Consider the following 23152-nt stretch of genomic DNA (forward strand, 5'->3'; position numbering starts at 1 on the left):
ACTCAGTTCAAAGTTACCTTGACACCTTTAGATGTGAGACGTAGTGATGGTCCGCTTGAAGCTGACGCTCCGGTGCGTGTGTCAGAAAGATCAACGCGCTGCTTCAGAAGCACCGTGTCGAGGCTTGATTCGTTTGGCCAGAGTCACGTGATCAGTGACGTCTGAAGCTTCGTTTAGAACGTACCTTTTTTTAAATCGAACTTTATTGAAACACAATGAGTATACAACATACAAACAGATGAAGTTTACAAAAGAACAGAACATGAACATACAGAACCAGGAGTAAAAAAATGATGATATGAGTAGGCGAAAAAAATCAACATATAAATATTGTTCTGAGAGGCTTTTTGTTGGTTGAGTCTGAAATTGATTGTATGTACAATTCATATCCTTATAAAAAGGCAGAAATATGGTGTTTTATTAATAAACTTACATTTATGGATATAAAATAGCTAAAAGTATTAACAAATATTTTATAAAAAACATTTATCATTCTTCCTGGGGAACTTAAAGAAACAGAATAAAACATTTTCCCATCGTAAAGAAAACTCCCTTAAAATATGGACAATAACAAAACTGCTAAATTCTTCCAGAATCTCTGTGTAGAGGAACCAAAAGAGATGTGCCACAGTTTCTGGATGATCCCCACAGAAAGTTCAATTAGTATTTATGTCTCTTTTAAATGTTACCATATAGTGACTGGCTGGGTCACATTTATGAAGAATTTTATATGAGATTTCCTTCACCTTGTTCACAATTAGATATTTATGGGATCATCCAGACTGTCTTCCAGGTGATATCTGGAACATGTCGGTTCCAGTAAGATATTCTATATATGGGAGAGACATGATATCTTCTTGGAATAAACTACGTATTCTCTTATTGCTGTTACCAAGTTCCTGTGAAAAGCAGATTTTTCCCACTGCTGACTCAGCTGGATCAGGGAGAGTGACTGAGGCAGATATTGAGCTGTCAGTGTTTTTATATAACATTAAAGTCCCTGAGGGTATGGCACCAAGCACCATTGAGAATTCCCCAACACTGACGGGAAAATTATATAGTGTAAGGAATTCATTGTAAGTAAGTAGTACTCCCTCGTTAAATTTTAAAACTTAGTAGCGGCCGCCATTGTTGGCAGCTGAAATTTGGCTGGGCCGCGCTATGAATTCTGGGATATGGTGGGCCACGAAGGACACACCCGACCCATCCTTCAAACTCGGGGGAATGAAGGACGCATTTGAAGGAGTCGAGGAATCGGGACAGCCTTCGTCGCCTGGCTGTGACGTCATCGGCCTTCAAATGCGGCCTCCGGAGGATGCAGCCGACGTTTTGGGACACAGCTTGTGTGTCTTTGTTGGTCATGTGACCTCCCAGGGACTACACATGGAAACGAGCAGTTTAGCTCAAATCTGGCAGGTTTCCATCGTCTGTTTTTGTCCTGATGTCCATGAACATGAACACTGTCCCTGTCAAACACGTCCAGATAATCTGATCCAGTGTTGTTCTTCTTCTGTGGTGTTTGTGATGGAGCAGCTGCTGATCCTGATGTCCTCCACCAAGGGGGCAGCAAATTCAGCTGACTGTCATCATTTATTAAAAAGATGTAACAATGTGACATAATGCAATATAATAGTGTCAGTTACACATTGTGGGTTGCACTGTGGCCAGAATGGACATTACCTCCTGCCTAATGGAAGCTGTCAGCCATCCTGCAACCATGAATTAGATAAGCAGAAGTGAAGGGATTGTTAACAACAATTTAATAATAAAATGTAATGTGATAGTTGCACTTTATTAGCTCCCCACAATCGTATGAATAATAACCATGAATGCACTGCATGCTCATAGCAAGTTCTTTAGGTTTAAAGTGAGATCCTGCTTTAAAGGGCGCTTCATCTGCTGGGAATGACATGTTTCTTCTAGTATGTAAGGCTCAGCCCATCTTACTGGGACTTACTTTTGTAGATCCACATGCTCTAAACCTGCTGCTCCATGATTGGTGCAGAAGCTTTAAGCTACTATTAACAAATAATAACCATGGACTTAGTTGTTACTACAATAACTTATCATTGAGCAACTTTTAATTTTACTTGTAAAACTATGCAAGTAGAATTGAATGGGGCACAGTGAGCTGAGCACAGGCCCACTCTGTGACACTCAGAGGTTTGTGGATATCATACTGAGAGTATTGGACACAGTGCAGCCAGCTTGCAGCCACTTTCCCACCACTTTAGCACAATGTTTACATGAGACTCAGCCACACTAATGTTCCTGGGCAGACATGTGGTGCAGCATGGCTGATGGCACTGTACCTGCAGCTGTCATGGACAAGAACCACTCAATACCTCACCCAAGCCAAGCCTGTGCTGATGTTGTGATCTGAGACCGAGACACTAACCCAGGATCATGATATGATGTTGTGAGAGTTTCACTAAGAATTAGCTCTGATTACAAGATTTCAATCTATCGTAACTCTAATTTGTATTTACTTCAGTTTGTTCATCTTGGAGCTGTGTGCAGCTGAGGACAGTCTTATTATTACCAGGTGAGGATATGTAACAGCCACAGTCTGTAGAGATGATGTCACCATGGAGTGGTGATGTCACTGGAGCTGCCAATATGTGCTCCAGCCAAAGCTACACCAGAGGGTTGTGCTGTGTAACAGGTTGGTGCAGGTGGTGTTATCTACATTTGAACATTAGGCAACAGTCTCATGAAGACACTTTCTATTGTTCACTAAAGACCAACAATAACAGAGACAAAGGGAGAGCAGCAGAACTAGTGCTAACAATTAGCACTGCTAGCCTGCCCACCAACACCAGCTAATGTTCTAAAAACGATGATCAATGATTTTGCTGTAACGGCTCCAGCTGTCTGTGTCAGGGACACGTTGGAGATGAAGTGAGTGATCCAGTGACAAAGGTTTGGAAAGCTGCAGTCAGCTGAGACTAAAGGAGTCACCTGACCGAGAGACCAAATGTTTCACTGAGAACGTCCAGATGAACAGAATCAACCTTTGGGATAATCTGTTCCACACATCCATGTTTCACTTACTGCATTATATTTCCTCATTGCTGTGCACACAGGCCTGTGGCTTATAACCAACTCCAAGTTCAGACTCAGAGGCTGCTGAAGCTGTTTTCTGGAACAGAGACGTGTTGGATATAAAACCAACTCTTCTTTATGTGTCAGCACTGAGGAAAGGAGCAGCTTCGTTTCTAAGTGTATGAAGGACTGTAGCAGTGTGTGTGTGAGCTTTATTTCACAGACAGAACCATGTCAAAAACACAACTTCAGGTAAAAACAATACAAAATCAAAGAGTCTGATCAGAAGGATTAAACAGAGGAGTGTGGGACTGTTTTTAACAGACAGCAGGTTAAGCCAGGCTGGAGGAGTAAACTGAGCCTCGGTGTGAGCAGCAGTGTGTTTGACAGGAAGCTGAGATAAACAGTCTGGAGCCCATTTAGTGCTTCATATGAAAGTGTGAGGATTTGAAAGCAAATCTAAAATCAAGCAGGAGTCAGTGTGAGAATGATTTGTGCTTTTCCTCAGTCAGATGCTGGGAGTTTCAGTTCATCCATGTTCAGCGTGCTGTGCTTTGTGTAACAGGAGAATATGACAGTATAAATCAAGTCTTCATGTCACTGAAAGCCTCCACAGTCTGCTATGGAGGTGCATCAGTTTGGATTTACAAGAAGAACATTTCTTAAACCTGCCACAAGATGGCGCTCCAACAGAAGGGATGTCCACAGTGTAACACAGACACACACATACTGTGTGAATGTGTGAGTGAATGGGCTTTCAACACAAGGCTTCTGCTGCTACCTTTAATGACATAATTAGCTAACAAGAACAAACTGTTAATTACCACCAAAGAACGGCTCCAGATTTTAGCTGCTGACCATTTTGTGAAACGTTGATTACATCAGCTTATTGTTGATTTTTCAACCTTAATATCAGCTGCTTTAAAGGAGCCTCGTTCTCTGGCAGTAACACTTTTCTTCACTAGATGCAGTGCAGGCACAGTCTGTGTTTCTAAACTACACACTAATGTTCATTGTTGTGCAGCTAAATCCTCCCTCTGGATGGGAAGAATCCCTGTCAGGCTTCAAACACCTGGCTTGGTGTTCTGGAGCTAATGTGTCACCTGTGAGGACTCTGAGATGAACACACAGCAGACACTTCAGTTCTCCGTCTGTGTGTCCTCAGTTTCCCAGCATGCCTTGGCTGTGGTGGTGGAGGTGAATGAGGGGGAACATGCTGCTCTGTCAGCACTCAGGTTTCATACCTGGTGATCTCAGAGGACAAAGCGGCGTTACAGCAGCGCACGTTGATGAGACCTGATGCTCTGAACAGTTCAGACTTCAGCCTCACTCTGAGAAAACAAACGACTGACTGTCAGCAGCAACTACACCTGCTCCATCAGTGACGGAGAGAAGAACTGAGACTGAGAGACATACAGCTGCAGGTCAAAGGTCAGAAACGCCCGCTCTTTGTACGGGTCAGGAGTTAGTACTGCAGAGGTCAGAGGTCAGCTTGCTGACAAACCATTTGAAACAGTTTGGAGCTAAAAGCACAACAGCAGAGGAAAGAAGAGACACTGCAGAGATGATGCAAAATATTGTGTTTTGTTCTCAGCTGTCAAAAAGTGTAACACACGTGTTCCAGCACAGCCTTTGTGTACTTTCACTTCTCCATACTGTCCATTGGAAATCCTGTTTGTTACTTTTTGATTTCAGTCCATGTGTCCAAAGCAAACTTCTGTCCCACACTTTCTCTGCTGACTCTTCACCGATGCTCAGATGATCTCAGATGATTTCACCAGAACTCATCAAAATTCGGGCTCCACAGAAACCCAGACGTCACTAAACAAGCGTAACAAGCAAAGTGAAAACTGGTCGTTCAGCTTTATTGACCAAAGATAAGCTCACATGTCACCTCATGACACAGACACTTATTTCCACAGCATGCACGAGGACTGACAATAAGTGTCTATAAAGCCACTTCTATCTGCCACACCTGTGCTTCTGTCATGGTTGCTCTCCTCTCACTCTGTCATTTATCCACAGTCTGCCTCCCTCTGCTCCGTCAGCTGACGTCCTCTCTACACCACCTGCTGTGTTTTATCCTGCAAAAACACATTTAAGAAGCGTTGCACCGAGTAACGGGAGGAACTGCTATAAAATCCATTTAAAGGAGGTGGTGCTGAGTGCTGTGACTGGGGTCCCACCACTGACATCACGGGTGGAGGACATGTTGGAAAACTGCTACAAAGTGCTGTGCAGCCAGCAGAGCTTACAGTCTGTCCTGTGTGTCATACAGGCTCTCACACTTAGTGTTTCTGTGACACATTGAAGAGAAGTTTGTGTTGTTCACAGTTGTGCTTGTACTGAGTGACAGCTGACATGACCTAACAGGAATAATGTGTCTGTGCTGAATGAGAAGTAACACACAATGAAGTCTTGATGCATCTCAATCATCCAGGAAAGTGAGTCTGTTGCTTCTGTTCATCTGGACGCAGCGTTTTGTGGGAGAAACGTGTCGTCATCATCAGGTGACGTCTTCAGTCTCAGCTGCAGGTTTCAGTCTTACAAACAGGACATTTGCATAAAGACTGAAAGCAGCTGCAGGAACGATGGGCTGGGAGCTCCGTTCCTTCATCTTAATTATGCAGATTCTCAGGACCATTGATCAACAACCACTGATCCATGTCCATGAGTCCCATTCACAGAGATGTGGGAATGGCTGCAGTCACAGCATGTAAGATGGAAATAAATGAGAAGTATTTAGCTGAAGTGGATTTGATTTATGTTAGTTCTTTTTTAACTTGTAGTTCTACATTGGAAGATTATTGTGATATTGAAATATAAAAATACATTTATATTCTATTATTTTCTCAAAATAAGCGTCACACTCGTGGAAGCCGGTGTAGCCGCCGAAACGCCAGCATTTATGGAGACTTTCAGCCCCAGGTAGGCCAGTTATGGATCTTCGGATCCACATTATGTCAGCATAAAATACATACTTGGGCAGAATTTTGCAAACATCTATTTTTCATTTTGTAGCAGCATAGAGCTTTTTTCCAATTATTTTTTAAAAGTCAGGTCAAGGCTCCAAAAGCCCAAAGGCGATATAACAGTTTGTGTTTGCTACATGGATCATTGTAGTTCAGCTTTCCTTTGTTATGTTTCTTTAAGAGCTCAAAATGTGTTCATTACATAAATCAAATGTAATTTTCTCTGTAGCACTTCATGGATTTCATAAGCAACACACTGTAGTTGTTCACACAAAGCATAAAGGTAAAAACAATATACACAGTGTTATCTTCATTTTAGATGTCACAAAGTATTTGCGGCTCCCAGTGTTTTCCCGAACCCTGACCCTTTGCGTGGAAACCGGGTCCAAAAGGCTCTTTGGGTGTTAAAGGTTGCTGACCCCTGCACTAGGCCCAACTGACACATATATTTGATTCCAAATACAAAAAATAATGTGTAACCTGCTGGAAGAATGTAGGAGGTTGAGACAGGATCTCAACACTTGGTGTCTGCAACAAAAGACAACAATATGTGGGGCGATCGTGGCTCAAGAGTTGGCAGCTCGTCTTGTAATCGGAAGGTTGCCGGTTCGAGCCCCGGCTTGGACAGTCTCGGATGTCGGATGTTGTCCTATTACGGATGTTGTCCTATTACAAGAGACCCACAGACCTCTTAGAGGTTCGAATGAGCTTAAAACACCTGAGTTTCCCAATGTGTTCTCAGCTTGTTATAATTCTAGACAAAGGGGAGCAGCAATTTTAATACATAAAAATATTAATTTCACAGTACTCGATACAGTTATAGATCCAGAGGGCAGATTCTTAATCATTAAACTATCTATACTTGATAAAAAGCTATGTATTGCAAGTGTATATGGTCCAAATGTTGATGATCCCTCATTCTTTCACGGTTTTTTCAGTGCACTCTCTGAACACTTAGATGGCACACTTGTTCTTGGAGGTGACCTCAACCTTGGACTAAATGAAGACATGGATAGGCTCAATACAGCGGGAACTCAGCGTAATTGGCAGTCCACAAATATAATCAAACAGTATATGAGCGACTTTGGTCTTTGCGATGCATGGCGCTCCCTTCACCCCACCAGTAAGGAATATACTTTTTTCTCACATGTCCATCACTCCTACTCTCGTCTGGATTATTTTTTGGTCAGCAGCTCACTGCTGAACGACATTTCAGACACTGAGATTCACCCTATAGCTGTCAGCGATCATGGTCCTGTATCTTTAACACTAATGCACAAGAATAATACTACGCCAAGAAAAAACTGGAGATTTAATATATCACTACTTAAAGATGAAGACTTTATTAAATATTTTAAAAAAGAGTGGACTTCATATTTGAACTATAATGACACTCCCGAAACATCAGCTTCTGTTCTATGGGAAGCAGGGAAAGCTGTGATGAGAGGTAAAATAATTTCTTTCTCATCACATAAAAAGAAAAAAGAAAACAAAAATATTCAGGAATTAGAAAAAAACATCAAATCACTAGAAGAAGCCTACGCGTCCCACCAAGATCAGGAAACATTGAACAAAATACGCAAAACAAAATTAGAATTAAATGAGATAATTGATAAAAAAACAAAATTCTTAGTACAAAGACTACGCCTACAAAATTATGAACATGGTAATAAATCCGGTCAATTTCTAGCAAACCAGCTAAAAATAAATAAAGAAAAAACAACTATATGTGCTGTTCAAGATTCATCTGGGAACACAATATATGATCCGATACAAATAAACAACATTTTCAGGGATGTCTATAAAACGTTGTATTCACCACAAATAAACCCATCTAAAAAAGAAATTGATCAGTTTTTGGACAACATAACTCTTCCAAAATTATTGGACACTCAAGCAATGGCACTGGATTCACCACTGACACCAGGTGAACTCCAGGAAGCCCTGATAAGTATGCACAATAATAAGGCTCCAGGTCCAGACGGCTTTCCTGCAGAATTCTACAAAGAATTCTGGTCGATTCTAGCACCAGTTTTCTACAGAACGTTGTTGGAAATTAAAGAAAAGGGCAGACTTCCATCAAATATGAATTCTGCAAACATTAATCTCCTGCTAAAACCAGGCAAAGACCCTGTATATCCCTCAAGCTATCGTCCAATATCCCTTATAAATGTAGACCTTAAAATAATCTGCAAAGCTCTCTCAAAGAGACTGGAGAAAATAACCCCCCTCTTAATTCATCCTGACCAAACTGGTTTCATAAAAGGTAGGCACTCATCAACAAATACACGTAGATTACTTAATTTGATAGACTACTCATACAGTAAAAACCTAGAAACTACAATATTCTCTTTAGACGCAGAAAAAGCATTTGACAGAGTTAACTGGAAATTTCTATTTGCAACTTTACACAAATTTGGTTTTGGATCCTCTTTCATAAACTGGTTAAAAATATTATATAACTCCCCAACAGCTTGTGTTAGAACAAATGACCAGACATCCTCCAGCTTCTGTCTCTTGAGGGGCACCAGGCAGGGATGCCCACTCTCCCCTTCACTATTTGCAATTTTTATTGAACCACTAGCAGCAGCAATTAGACAGAATTCAGTAATTAAGGGCATAAAATGCAAGAACGTGGAACATAAAATCAGCCTTTATGCGGATGATCTGTTACTCTTTCTCCAAAATTCACAAACCAATATCTCTGGGGTGATTGAATTGATAAACTCTTTTGCAAGAATATCAGATTACTCAATTAACTGGTCAAAATCTACAGTAATACCGATTAATTGCTCCTTCCATAATTCCTCTTCTACACCACTGCAATCGGGAAATATAAAATATTTAGGTATTAATGTTTCTCCCAAGCTTGCAGATCTAACTAAATTAAACCATATCCCACTTTTAAAGAAGGTAGAAGGTGATCTGACTAGATGGAAATGTCTACCCATATCACTCATGGGAAGGGTTGCCGCTATAAAAATGATGGTCTTACCAAAAATAAATTATTTATTCTCAATGATCCCAACTAAACCGCCACAAGATTGGTTCAGATCTCTAGATTCATGTATGTCCAAATTCCTTTGGAAAAATAAACCCCCACGTATAAGCTTAAAAACACTACAAAAGACCAAGGATAAAGGAGGACTAGAACTGCCTAACTTTCAGCACTACTTCTTAGCCAACAGGCTTCAGTTTATCTCAGGATGGCTAAAACACACCCTCTTAGATGAACCTTGGCTAGATGTAGAACAAGCACTTTGCAATAATCTAGAGATTTCAGATCTACCATTTATCAGCTCAAACATCCAACGACATGAATGCTTTAAAAGCATCAACATCAGCTCTTCTCTGACAGCATGGTGGGAGTTTCTAACATTGACGGCGTCTTCATTAATCCCATGCAAACGTACACCTATCTGGAACAACCCTGACATATTACAAAACAATAATATGATAAACTTTTCAGATTGGAGTGGTAAAGGAATCAAATATTTAGAACATATACTAGAAGGAACAGAATTTATTTCATTTGACGGACTAGTTACACAATATGGGATCAACAAGAAAAGATTTTTAGAATATCAACAAATTAAATCCATAGTAAAAAAGAAATTTAAACCGGGTCAAGTTGAACTACAAACACCACCAAGTGTGGTTCAATTTCTTACTCTTAAACCCCCCAAATTACTATCCAAAATATACATAATGCTTTCTAAAACAGATGAATCAATATCACTTCCTATTGCAAAATGGGAAGCGGATTTATCAGTTAACTTAGACCTAAACTTCTGGTCTCAGATTTGCTTAAAAACCTTTCATCTAATTAGAAATCCCAGTCTTCAATTAATTCAATACAAAATATTACATAGAGTGCACTATACAGGTCATCGGATGTTCAAGATGGGCTTTACGTCTACCAACAACTGCTCACACTGCCAAACCAATTCACCGGACAATTATATCCACGCTCTTTGGTTCTGTCCACCAGTTCAGAAGTTTTGGTGCGAGATATGTGAAGACTTATCAAAGTGTCTGAAATGTAACATTCCAACTTCCCCCTTAGTGTGTTTGTTGGGCAGCTTAGATAATGTCACTTCAGAAAAGAATATCGCCCATATGGTTTTCACTGCCCTATGCATAGCCAAGAAAACAGTCCTCATGAACTGGAAAAATAAAAATAATCTTAATTCTAACCAATATAGAAATTATCTATTAGATTACATTAGTCTTGATACAGCCTCTGCCACCACATCAGATCAATTGCTCTGGGCTCCTTTGATCAGCTCCATCACCTAGTGGGGGTGGGGGGTCATAGTTTGGTCCCGCCTTCACTGTTGTGATTGGTGTGGGGGTAGGGACAGGCTTAGGGCGTCGGGGGGTTCCCCGGAGGCATCTTCCTTGGGGGGCTCAACCCGGGGTAGCGGTCATGTCCGGTTAGGGGCTCTGTTGGCTCTCAGGTGACTGTTTCCTCGCGGCTGCGTGCAGCGGGGCTAGGGGAGGGTCTGTGCTGACGGACGTGGGTCACTGACCTGGTAGCCTGGCTGCCCCTGGGTGGGTCCGGGATGGGCGTGAGGTTCTGGGGGAGTTCCGTCTCTGGGCTGGGACCCGGACCGGGCCTCGGGGGCTTGGGTCCTGGTTGGTGTGTTGCCGGGGTTGTGGGCGGGTGGGTGCATGGGGGCCCGGCCCTGGAGCAGGGTGCCGCCGGTGCGTCGAGCCACCTGGGGGGCTCTTCAACTGGTGGGGGAGATTGTCACATCTTGCAGGAGCTTTCCTCTCCTCAGGAGCTCCCTCTGCAGGAGGGGGAGATACAGGAGAGGTGGAGGAAGATCTCAGCCTGGGTGTTTATTGTCTTATGTAGTCTGGAAGATGAGTGGATGGTGGGGTGGGTGCAGTTTTCTCTGTGGTGGGGTTGGGTGGACTGTCCCGGGCTCTGTGGGGCCGGGCGGCGCTGCTGCACTGGGCCCCGGTCTGGATGGGCCTGGGCCCCCTTTCCCTGGCGGGTCGCGGAGTGTGGGGGTGCCTACTGGGGTCAGCGGGGGAGCTGGCCCCAGGGAGGGGTCACTTGCCCCTCCCTTCCTTCCCTCCCCATCTCCAGCTGCCTCCCTCTTCCCGCTCCACCACAACCACCCACACATGCAGGGCCTTGGAGTAGGGGTATGTCACCAGGGTGCAGAGGAGGCTACCCCCCCCCCCCCCCCCCCTCTGTCCCCTTCTGGCTGCCTCTGCCTCAATTTTATCCCACAACTTAGACATTCACATTACTCACACTCTCATTACAAATACATATAGGATCTTGGGGGTGGGCACGATACATGGCAGCTCGTCTTGTAATCGGAAGGTTGCCGGTTCGAGCCCCGGCTTGGACAGTCTCGGTCGTTGTGTCCTTGGGCAAAAAAGCACTTTGGGGTCCTTAGGGACGAGTAAAGCGCTCTACAAATACAGGCCATGTAATGGCAGAAACATTCTCTAGTGTAAATCCTGACTAGTTCATTAACTACAGATCAGTTTCAGTGAACATTATTCACAGAGGGATCTGAGTTCCTTATACCAGACTCTACAGAAACTGTAACACTGTGCAGCTCTGCGACTCAACAATATGACAACAATGTAACACACACTAGAATCATCAAATAAAGCCCCACTAACCACTAGAACTAGAACTAACTAACTAGCACTGGACACTTGCATATTAGAGATTTCTACCACCATAGGAGGCGAGATATCATCCTTGAACCAGAGCATCCAGCCCTCAATTTCGGACATAAAAAGCGACGTGGCCAGGCATGATAACACTTTGACTGAACTGCAGGACTGTGCCTCGAACCACTCTGACACCATCGCCACTCTCCAGGCCACTGTGGAGCGTTTGTCTGCGGAGGTAAAGAAGTTAGATGAGAGATGTGGAGCTCTTGAGGCACTCCAGGAGGAATAATTTAAGAACTGCAGGAATACCAGAAGGCACAGAGGGACCCAAGATGACTGAGTTGGTTCACACCTGTTGGCGGAGGCGCTATCTCTCGAGGAGAAGCCACTCATCGATCGAGCACATAGAGCGAATCGCCAGCGTCCCAAACAAAGTCATCTTCCTCGGCCCATCATCTTGAGATTGCACTACTACCACATTGGTGAGGAAATTCTGCTGAAAGCTGCAGAGAACAAGAACCTGATGTATAAGGGTTTTTAAAATAAACATCCTCCCAGATTTCCCTCCCTCTGTTGGAAACGCAGAGCCGTTAACTCTACAGAAACTTTTTTTTGGTGTTCTTTATTACATTTTTTACGGCGTCTTTGTCCGGAGAGCGCGTGGAGGTCCGACCTCCCATTGTCTCCCATTGTCTCCCATTGCATAATTAATTACATAATTAATTATGTAACCATAATTACATGGTTACATCCATCTTTAAACGTCCACACTGATGAAGCAACGACAGGTTTGAACCCTCTGTGTTTAACATCACTGGGGCTGCGCTGTGACCATGATCATATCCTATCGTCCTGCACACCTCTGTTGCTTGTGCAGCTCGCACACAAGAATTTCACCCACATGTGCTGTACCAGTGTACCTGCACATGTGATGTGACAATAAAAGTGATTTGATTTGATAAACATCTATATCACAACAATTTGACATTTTCTGTGACTTTTCTGAATCTCGGGCAGATGAACTTCCCTGAAGTGTTTCCAGCTGGGCGTCGAGTGTTTGACCGACGCATGAAACGACACGTTTGTGAGTATTTGTGAGTATTTATCACACGGCGTGCTGCGGGGAAAAGCCTGAGAAATCCCAGAGAAGCTTCCTTCCTGCCAGTATACGAGCCCACCAACAGAGACAGGACCAGTTCATCCTCCATCACTTACTGTGTGCACACGTAGCAAATGTTAAAGTTCAAATGGTGGTTTTGTTTGCAGGGACTGTGAGTGGATGGAGATCCTGGTCCTCCTCAGCTGTGAGTTCTTCCTCTGTCATGAGAACCTCAGGGGGAGAACATGTGCTCACTCTCAGCTGCTTTAACAGGAAAGAAGCTCTTTTAGATCAAAGCTGAGAAACTGTTTGTAACAGCGAACTCTGTCACCTTTCTCTCCTCAGCCTGCTGCTGGACAGGCCCATGAAGCTCTGCTGTAAAGGCTTCCATGTCCCAGGCTTCACCTTTACCTGCTGACCAACGGGAGGCGTGGCCAAAACAGCGATGGGGAGTGGAGCAGCAGGTAGCAGAGGTGAGCCTCTTGTATGCAGCCTGTTATCTGTGGGACCAGGGAGCACGTGACAGCAGATGTTGCTGATTCAACATCTGTGTGACAGCTGGAGCAGCACAGTCTGCAGGAAACATCTGTGCATGTAGGAGACACCAAGGTTTACATGGTGGAAGCAGACGACTGACTCAAGCAGCCTCACATCACAGGCTGCTGGCTACAAGCACATGACCACAGTGACTGGTTTCACTGGTGTCTGTCCCAGTCACTGTGGCAGAGACACAGGAAGTCACAGACAGCCTGCACACAGCGTTTCCTCTGGAGTGTGTTTCACACCCTGTTTGTGTTTCTCACTAACATGTTGTAGTTCTTCCTGCACACAGCAGCACTTTGATCATTTCTCCTGCTTTTCTTCCTTTTCTAGCTTTTATACACTGACAGTAACACAAAACTCCAAAGTCATCATTTGAGGAGCTTCTTAAGAGTTTCTGTGAGTTTAGTGAAGTCAGCCTCTCAACAATAAGTGTGTGTGTGTTGATTATCTAATGTTCAGAGAGGACTGCACTGATGTAGCATCCAGGTGAGCAGCTTATGAGCCAACAGGGGGAATTTAGCTGTATTATTGTTGTTTAAATGTAATAATTTATGATTTCATGTTCCAATATTTCACTTTTCCCAACGTTTTGTTATCATTTGGTCTGAAAACCATGACAAACAGCAGTGTTACAGTTGTTAGCATTAGCTGCTATAGAGCACTCAGTCACTGTATTGGTGTTAGCGACATGAACATATCTGAGCTAACTGTGTGTTCCAGATGTGCAGCAAACCCAACTGTCCCTGTGTTTTCCTGCTGTAGACATTATCCCCATGATGCTGACGTCCTCTGGTGGGACGAGCTCACACGTTTATGGATTCAGATGCTAACTGGACCAGACTGGTGTCAACCTTTGTGCTATAGAAGCAAATCAAAGAAGAACCAGTTGAACCTGAGCTGTCTGTAGTGGTGACACCAACACCATGTCAACTGCACATGCTGACCCAGGGTCAGTGTTGAACCTATAAGCTGTGTCCTCACAGTTCAATATGTCCTCACTGCACAGGTCAATGACATCAGAGCTGTAATGTTGTTCCCGTCTCACTAAAACTTCTGGCATAAGGTGACTTTTCTGGGTGATTCCTACTCCAGGGTCACCAGTTTGAATCCCTCTGTTACTGCTGGGAACGTGCTGCTAAAGTGCCCTTGAGCAAAGCCACGTCCAGCTTATGAAGCCAACCCTGGGCTCTGCTTGCTGGCAGTGACAGAGTAGATGAAACAGCTCAGTGGATGCTAACTCACAGCTAACAGCGCTCTGTCATGGATAAGTGAAATAAAGCTGACTGACCCACAGCTGCACACAAACACCTCCAACACCTACAGGTCAGCAGGTCCACTGCTGTCTCTGATGGGCCCAAACTTTGCTTGTTCAGCGTTTGCTGCTGCTGACTTTGAAAATCACACCAAACATGGAATCAAATATATCGACTCAGCTTAGACTAAAGAGAAGCTCGGCACTGCTCACAAAACTCAACACAAAAGGCTTTTTAAAGACAACAATCACTTTGACAGACACACAAACACGACTGAGTACAGAGCAGCTGCTGGTTTGAAGCCACAGAAATGTCCAAATGTTTAAACACACTGCAGCGTTGCAGCCGTGATGCATTTGTGCTGCTAAGGCCACACACATCAGCTGCCTTACATTTTAGTACCAGTTCATCTCTGACCATGGCAGCACAGTCTTTCCAGTACAGTGATGTTGGTGGGGACAGTGGGGACTGATTGTTCATTGGCTGTAAGCCGGTCACATGGACGTTTAACTGGTGCTTTGGTTGCTCTGTAGTCTGTTGTGCCTGTGAGCTGCTCCTAAAATGAGACAGATTATAATTGTCACCATTCTGTTAATGACTCTTATTATGTGCGCTCTCCTCCACTGTCACACTAAACACATTAAACCTTTATTTTTGTGTAAAGTCAGGATTTATTGGCTCTTCTTAAAAGCGTCATGAAGTGCAAAACTCAGCAAACATTATACAAAAGTAGATTTAGAAGCTGAACTGAAAACATTTAAAGTGACAGTCAGCACAAATCCAGCTGACATCTCCATCCAACCCAAGTCTTCATTTAAAGTCATTATAACTGTGACACACGTTTGTTACAGTATTAATCCTGCCTGATGCTGCAGGGCCAACATCATGAAACAGGCTCAGCATTTATTTCCATTATGAAACTTTATCATTAAAAACAAACCATTGTTCTGCAGTCGTCCCAGGACTGTCGGTCAAACGTTCTCTCCACATGTTTAAGGCTGAGCTCACTTTATCGTCTGCCTGAAGGAGGGAAGCAGATGTTACTAAACATCACAATAAAACATATGAAATGGGTGCACATGAGGAACGTCTGCACTGTTAAAGCCATGCAGACATCTTCACACATGAAGCAGCAACACCTCTCAGTTTAGCAGCAGCTGGTAAAAGCCACAGTGATCCTGGAGCCTCCCTGAAGGACTCGTTCATCAGTAACTGTCAGGAGGACGATTAAACCTGCTGCACACGTCCTGTAGTTACACACTCGGGAGGAAAGACGACGTCCTCGCTCTGCAACATGATCTGTGTTTCATCCAGGACGCTCAAACACAGACTGGTTTCCAAATATTAGACGCACTGGTTCTTCATGCGTTTCTACCTGAGCACTCAGAGTCATTTCTACAACAGGCCTCCTTCACCTGCTGGTGCCTCTGTTTCTGTGTTTGGCTGTTTCCATCAGTGCCTGATATTTGTGATCTTTGATCTGTTCTGAAGTCTCTCTTTGTAACACAAATGTTGTTTGGCTTCTTTTGCAAACAAGGCAAAAGAACTTTAATGGATTCATTTGCTGATCTTACTGTTCTGATGCAAAGCCGTCCTTTCAACGCTTTAGAAAGAAAACCAAACAATGTTTTTAAAACTTTCCCAAAATGTAAAAGCTATTAAAACCATAAACTTCTGCTCCTTGATCATGTGATTCTTCTTCTAGACTGTCTGTAATTGTTATTGCTGATTGTCAATAAAGTTGTTTTTTATAACTTATGTTGTAAAGGAAGCTTGTGGCGAGGGAGGAGGGGCGACTAAAAGCAGGTTCATATAGTGGGAAAGTCCTCAGGTCATGTGAGGATATTTACTGATGCGTCAACACTGTCAGATAAAAGAACGGCTGCTGCATTTGTTCTCCCACAAATAAGTTTGGTGATGAGTAAAAGAATTACAGATGATGTGGCAGTTTATACTGGGAGCTGGTAGTGATGTTACTGGCTTGAACTGGGTGGAGGACGCACTAATATGCAGGTATGTGGTTTGCTGGGACTCTAGCAGCGTGCTAGTGAGCACAGGTGATATGTCTTCAGACTCTAGGCAACATATTGTTTTTGATATACTTCATTTACTGTATAGAATCAAACACAGAGGGATAGAAGTGGATTTCTTATGGCTCCCTGTGAATATCGGTGTTGATGCAATGAACAGGACGATAAGTTTAAAAAGGTGCAGCAAGAAGAAGTCGTGCAGGTTTGACTATAAAATACAGTGAAAGTGAGGTGAAGAGTATAATGAAGGTAAAGATGAAGGACGAGTGGCAGGCACACTGGGACAGAGACGGGAAAGGCAGATATTATTATACAGAAAACAGTCGTGTAGAAGAAGCTGCAGCAGAGACCAGGATGGAATCTGGAGAGTCAGAGTTGGTCACACAGGCTTGAATAGCACACTTAAAAAGGTAAACATGACACAGGAAGTGTGACTTCTGTGGACCAGAGGAGACGTTTGACGGGTTGTTAGCGTCGTCAGGATGCTGGATGGAAACGCTGTGCCTGATAGGATGATTACAGGCTGGACTTTGTCTTCCTGTTACAGATGGATCCAGGCCCTGGATGACTGCTGGACACACATGACCCACACTAGGCTGCCTTCATCCATCCTTTCCTCCTTCACTGAGACTCAGAGTCAGCATGTATGTATTTATCAGTGATTTGAATCCTTTCATTACAGAGTGAAGTTAAAGTAGACGTGTGAACACACTAATAAACACAAAGGGACACAACTACTACTCCATGATGGAAAGCTGAAGTATTACACAGCTTTATGAACCTCCTGTTATCCTGGTAGACGAGTACAGCAATAAATCTTTTACTTGAACATCTTCTGGCTCAAATAGGCTTTGAAATGTGACCATGAAGTTAGAGACACACTGACTGAAACCCACAGCTGTGACTGTGGATCACATCCACACACAGTGTAGCTGCTGTCTCTGTGTGAGCCTTTGCACTGCTGCTCGCAGCACTGTTATATCACTCAGCGCTCGCTGCTGTTATTGAATCCACTTTTTACTGTCCGTGCAATCAAGCTCCTCTGCAGAGCTAGAAAATATCTTCGAACCAGTTTATGTGTTAGGGGATCCTTTGCAGCTGTGACTGTTGCCTCTGTTTTTGTCCTTTGGTTCCTGGGAGCCTTTTACATTTCCATCAGCAACAAATATCTGAACAGGCTTTATTGTAGGAAATACAGGATTAAATAGTTGTCATTATTTATTAGATGTTGTTAAAGATGATCAGATGCTTGTTTAGTTTAATGCTGTGGCTTCAGTCAGCATCACTGTGCTGTATAGTTTTATTTTTCTCATCCTTCTGTTAAAGTTGCTGAATAAAAGCTGGTTGGTCTGCACCTCACCGCTGCCTCGAGCCTCCTTCTTTAAAGCAGCAGAGGCTCTTCATTCAGGTATCACAGCTCGAGTTGTTCTGCAGGAGACCCAGAGTACTGTCCTTGGTCCATAATGACATTAATCCTCAAAAATAGTTCTGGCATAATAATTGTGCACACAGTGTAAAACTGAAGATGCTTCTCAGATGAAATGTCTTCAAGAAACTTAAAAAAGTCCAGACACTTTTGTTTCTGAGCTTCTTAATTCAATTCAATTTTATTTATATAAATCACAACAGCAGTCGCCTCAAGGCGCTTTATATTGTACAGTAGATCGCACAATTATAGATACAGAGAAAAACCCAACAATCATATGACCCCCTATGAGCAGCACTTTGGCGACAGTGGGAAGGAAAAACTCCCTTTTAAAAGGAAGAAACCTCCAGCAGAACCAGGCTCAGGGAGGGGCGGGGCCATCTGCTGTGATTGGTTTGGGTGAGAGAAGGAAGACAGGATAAAGACATGCTGTGGAAGAGAGACAGATGAACCGCTGAGTGTTGTCCCGTCGAGGTGGCTCTTCTATGTTGTGCATTTATGGCACCAAACCACAAATGCAAAGGAAGAAAGGGTCGAGGCTGATTGGTGTATGTGCCCATGAGTATGAGTGTACACGGGTGTTTCTCTGTGTTAGTGACAGTCTGACAGAAGGCTGCATCCCTCAGCCTCATGTGGGCTGTGTAGCCCCTTTACCACTGCAGTGAGAGCTCAGACCTGTTTCTGGTGGGTGGTGGACTCCTCCAGGGCTTCCCCTGATTCCCCTTCTGCCACAGAAGACTGCGGCCTCAGAAACTCATATCTGCTTTTTGCAAATGAAGCGAACCTGTTGGCTTCATCAGCAGGGGCGGATCTAGAAGGGTGGCATGGGGTGGCAAGTGCCACCCTAAAATGATCCCTTGCCACCCCAAGTGCCACCCCAGTTTTGCATAAGACAGTGTTGTTTATTAAAATAAGTTTAACAGTTTGAGCGTAGTTACAGTCAGCAGTGAATATAAATGCTAGAACTGGATATATTCCATAGTGTCCCCCCCTCCACATTAACAAATGGTTCAGCCCATAGCAGGACCGGCTTTCTTCTTGTTTTCAGTAGCAAGCGATGCTTATGATCGTGCCAGAGCACATTTTGAACAACACCATGGGAATTTCTGATTTTACACAGGTGGGTGGATGTTACACTGTGGAAATGAAGGAAGGTGAGTGCTATTTTAAATGGTTGTAGAAAATGAAAAAACAGCAGGTGTATTGGCTGCATTTTTAGATAAATAGTTGTATCTGTTTACAAAATGTACAATTTATATTTGCATTTCAAGTTATAAACATTTACCCAACACGTCTGTGGTTTTTTTACAGTAAAAAATACTGCTAGGATTCTAGGTTCTTTGTGTGATTTCAGATCAGTAATAGTTACATTAATAGTAATAGTAATACTAATGCAGTATGTCAGTGAAAAAACAACTAAATTCAGTTGAGCTGAAAAGATACCAAACAAAGCAAGAGGAGGAAAAAATAAAATGAAACAATCTGAGGGTGAAATACAAACGTAAACTCAAAGGAGTCACAAATGTCCGGTTGTATTTCAGACCTCAGAGGGTGAATCCAACAAATCATGAAAAATGAGGTTTACATGTTTGTTCATGACAGTGCAGATTTCTGACATTTTGTGTCATTTAAGCTGCAACAATGTGACAGTTTTCTAACAAAAACAGTGAAACTTAAGTTAGACTTGTGTTTGTAAATGAAGCGCCCCATGTTGTGTAGCTTTCTGGAGTTTATACTTATTGGGCTACATATGTATTTAATATACAGGCTGTACAGTACATAACATCAAAACTCACATGTTTCATGTAACTAAAGTGTGTAATCATGTGGGTACAGACAATAATTAAGTTATAGACTATATTTATATGAAAAACGTGCATACTTACTGCATTTGAATCATTTTAACCACATGTAACCACCTGCATATGTGTTTGGGGGGAAAAGGCTTTGATTTTGCCACCCTAAGAAAATTTCTCTAGAGCCGCCCCTGACCATTTCACAGGATTTGCATTTAAAGATGCAACAAGACTAAAATGGTTAGGGTCAGGAGGTCAAAGGTCAGGGCTCCTGTGGGTCTGAGGGCGGCCTCACGCTGGAGAAGGATGAAGGAGCCTGACCTGAGCCAGTGTTTGACATGAACACATCAGCACTGCTGTCAGTGAGCCTAACGACAGCCGTTAGCATCATTTCAGTGTTTCAGTCATAAAAACACTTCCTGTCTCTGTGGTGGTTACAGTGACATCATGCAGTTTGTGCTTTGACCTCCAGAGGGCGACAAATCAGCACAGACAGAGAGCTCCATTCAAACTTTGCTGCCATCAGGAATAATTCTTCAAATATAATCATCAGTGTTTGAGCAGTTATGATATCAGGGACAATCTAGACATGTGTGACAATACTGAACATGTCACATGACACACCTCAAACATCATGTGATCCACTCTCAGTCTGCACTTTCATTCATGACTTCAACAGGTTGAAACGAGCTTTGAAGAAACATTCAGTGAAATAAATCTTTCATGGATTCATGTGAGCAGCAGATGAACTTTGTACCAACAACATCTTCAATAACAGAGTCTGAATGAAGCTCAGGTGTTGATGCTGCTCACTGATTGGACGCTTGCTTTCAGCTCTGCTCTCAGTCTTTACTGCACAGGTGAAGGTAGAAAGTGTGACTGGATCTATAGACTGGAAACAGAGAAACATGCTGAACATTTGAAGCTTTGCAGCAGAAATGTTCATGTTACAAATACAGCAGAGCTGATCTGGGATCAGTGTGTTCACACCTGCAGCTACAACAAGGTTTCATGTCTCCACACGTCAGCATGTGAACTTTACTCTGACTCAGTCTGAGCAGTCAGACGGCATATTTTTAAAGTTAACACATCAGCACACACAGAGCTGAGCCCCTCCCACCTGTGCTGAGTTTCAGGTGGAGTCCCGCCTCCTTCCAGGAAGCAGCTCACCTGTGTGTCCGTGTTTAGTGTCCAGGTGTGGAGTGGAGCTTGTTGTTGGTGTGAAGAAACTGTAAGTTTGCTTTGTTTCCTCCTTTAACAGTTTGTCTTTAGGAACTTTACTGTTTGTTCAGCTCGTGTTTGATTTCTTCACACAACAAACTGTGTGTGTTTGTATTTCCGGTCTCTCCATTAAAGTCAGTGTGTAATGTTTCCTGGCTAACATCAGCTGTGTGCAGCTTAGTTCAGCACAAATCTGCCGCTCCATAGTTCACGGTAACGGACTCACAGCTGGACCAACGAGGCCGAGTGTGTCCGCCACTCTGAGCTACGTTCGTGTTTGTGTACTTGTAGTTTGTACTTTGAGTTCACTCAGAGCCCACAGAGGACGCAGCGTACGTGATGACGTCACAGCCCTTTACCTCCTTTACTGTCACTGTGATTAATATTTACACACGAGACACCTGCAGAGCTCTGACGCTAAGCTAGCACACAGCATGCTAACGCTAAGCTAACGCTAAGCTAGCCAAGAACCCAGAGTGACGTAAAGCTGAGTAAACACTGACCCCAGACCAGCACCGTGATAAAGTGAGCTGCTGCTGCTGAACTTGAACAGGTAACAAAGTGATGAGCAGTCAGGCTGCAGGTTTCTACCTGTTCATGCTTCATTAAACATTAGAGACAGACTGCTGAGTACATCTCATCTCTATCCAAACAACCTACAGTCCACAAACACATCATGAACCAGTGCTCTGGGCTGTGGTCTGTCCCCAGTTACATGGATCAGCTGGTTCCCTGGAGGTGACTGCTGCTGTGGTTTGGAGCGGATGAATAAACCTGAACTGAATCAGGTGTCCAGTTACTTTTGGTCCCTTTAAACCAGGCTGTCACATGTTCAGGATGTGAAACTCCTCCTCCTCCGTGAAAACGGGTGTGGGTCTCAATCAGCCAAGGTTTTGGGTGAACCCATTGTGAGATCTAGCCCCACCCCATCATGTGATTTCCTGTGATCAAATGTCCCAGGATGTAAGTGGGCGTTAAGACGTCCATGTCCCTCTTCAAGCAACTTAAAGAAGTCCAGACGCTTTTCTTTCCAAGCTCCTTCAACAACATCATTCATAGAACAGCTTCCAGCTTCTTTTGCTCGGCTACAGTTTGGATGGATTTGCATTTAAAGATGCAACAAGAAAAAATGGTTAGGGTAGGTTCAGCTCTCCAGCCTGGCATTTGGTTAAGCATGATTCAAACATTTGATTTTGTTTAACTGGTTTTAATTATAGTTACTTTTTTGAACATTGGTTGCAGCATTTAAAAATACATCATTTATTTTCAAACTTTAATTGATTTAGAGCATCATATTTGACCAACGTAAATGTTTAATTTCATATAAAAATAACCGAAACAGTGAACTAAATATCTGAAATCTTTCCTTCCTTAAAGTTATAATCCTACTTAAGTTATAGTGCAAACGCTTAAGCAACAAATATACTTGATGCTAATTAATTAATATTTCCCTTTGATGTTGCAACTATGCGGTCACTTCTGTCTTTAAACAAATAATATTTTCCAGCTACAGAAATCATAAGTCCAAACTAAAGTGCTACTGTTGCTATATGCATTTTATATAAATCATGGATGATGGTCCTGACATGAAGGAAGAGAAAGTTACAGGTTGCATCCTTTGACTTTGTCTCCGTGCCTTGGGCCATTTTCAGAAGGACAGATGTTTCTGTTCAATTCTTAAATCAATTTTTTCAAACACAAACACTATTTAAAGCTTCTAGAGAGTAAAATATTATGATAATTATAATAACAATAATAAAAACAAAAGCTCTCAGATCCATCAAACCAAGCAGCAGAAAGAACAATAACTGAAGAAACTTTAACCTTGTAGACTTCATTATGTTCCAGCTGCTCTACAGACGCTGTGACCTCGAACTTAAGCAGGTCATAAGTATGTGCAGCTCATACTTCATAATCAGACCCTGTGGTATTTAGGCAGCAGAACAACTAAGAATAACAACTACAAATAATGTTTTTAGGTTTCTGTTGTACTGCAAGGTTCTGTACAGGAGAACCAAACAAGAGCAAATATTACGTCTCATTTACCCCTGAGCACGAAGAGCCATCAACATTTAGCAAATTGAATCATCTTTGTTTAGATGCAAGAAGAATCATATAGAC

At 43.0% G+C, this 23152-nt stretch overlaps 1 long non-coding RNA gene across 1 annotated transcript in view; it reads left to right on the top strand.

The window, feature by feature from the left end:
• The first annotated feature begins 21011 nt into the window (after window positions 1–21011).
• Window positions 21012–23152, top strand: part of LOC113018055 (uncharacterized) — a 3891-nt gene continuing 1750 nt past the window's right edge. The window contains exon 1 of the long non-coding RNA XR_003271682.1: window positions 21012–21041. This is a non-coding gene — a long non-coding RNA (uncharacterized LOC113018055). The remainder of the gene's footprint in view (window positions 21042–23152) is intronic.

The sequence above is a fragment of the Astatotilapia calliptera genome, unplaced genomic scaffold (assembly GCF_900246225.1).
Source record: "Astatotilapia calliptera unplaced genomic scaffold, fAstCal1.2 U_scaffold_37, whole genome shotgun sequence".
Lineage (NCBI taxonomy): Eukaryota > Metazoa > Chordata > Actinopteri > Cichliformes > Cichlidae > Astatotilapia > Astatotilapia calliptera.